This window comes from Poecilia reticulata, linkage group LG6 (genome assembly GCF_000633615.1).
Source record: "Poecilia reticulata strain Guanapo linkage group LG6, Guppy_female_1.0+MT, whole genome shotgun sequence".
Lineage (NCBI taxonomy): Eukaryota > Metazoa > Chordata > Actinopteri > Cyprinodontiformes > Poeciliidae > Poecilia > Poecilia reticulata.
In genome coordinates this window covers 6,022,243-6,023,263 of record NC_024336.1, presented here as the reverse complement: position 1 = coordinate 6,023,263, position 1,021 = coordinate 6,022,243, and positions in this window count along the sequence as shown.

Here is a 1,021-nt window from a genome sequence, read left to right as displayed (position 1 = left end):
ACACACACACACACACACTCAAGGGGCACCGCAGTCGCTAAGCAACGTATCAAACACTTTACATTCGTATAAATCAGTATAAATCATGCTGTGTGGTGAACTGTTTCAGGATGATAATGTATTTTAGACTTTTATTGTGATTAAAGCTTCGCACATGTTGCAGCTGGCCGTAATATCTCATTCTTTTGAAATGTAACTACAGTTTGAAGCGATCCTGCCGCGACGCCATTTTGGATATTATCGTCACGCAAGTACGTCACCCGTTATTGGAACCGACGAGCGAAATCGCTTTTAGGCTTAATGCTCCTTTAGGGAGATTTCAGTGTTTTCCTAGTAGATTTCCATTCATATGTAAATACTTTAAAGTTAAATACAAATACGAAAGAACGCACATTGCTGCATTTTCAAAGCTTGTTTTTGATTGATCCTGATTGACAATAATCACATTATGCCTTTAATTACTAGAACATTGTTTATGTCCTTGCTGATGTCAGTTTTTGTGTTTTATTTTGTTTGTAGCTATGGAGTATTTCTAGTGATATGGGAGRAAAAAAAATCGTGGTCACAATGTTGTGGCCACGATTTAGTAACTCGTGGGAACAACTTGTTTACTTCATGGGCCTTGACTTAATGTCTCGTGGCCACAACTTAATTTTTATCATTGTTGATGATAATAATGGATAAATCCGATTTTATTTCAAAGTGGGTTTGCAGTTAGGCAGGAAGTATAGCTTGTAATTATCTTACAATGAAAAAACACAAAGACGACAGAGACTTTCATTCTCTGTCATTGCACCACTTTGCAGCGTCAAGGTCCCATTTTGAGCATTTTGCTTCTTCATCAAACAGTGGTGTCATACAGCAACCATCTTACAACTCCAGTGACAGTCATTTAGCCATGTAATGTTTGCAGGAAAGTTCCTATCAAAATCTATATTTACACTGCAGAGAGACAAGTGTTTGTGGTTTGCTAGATGGAGCACCCAAGACATTCTGATAAAGGTCAAGTAGCAGATAATTA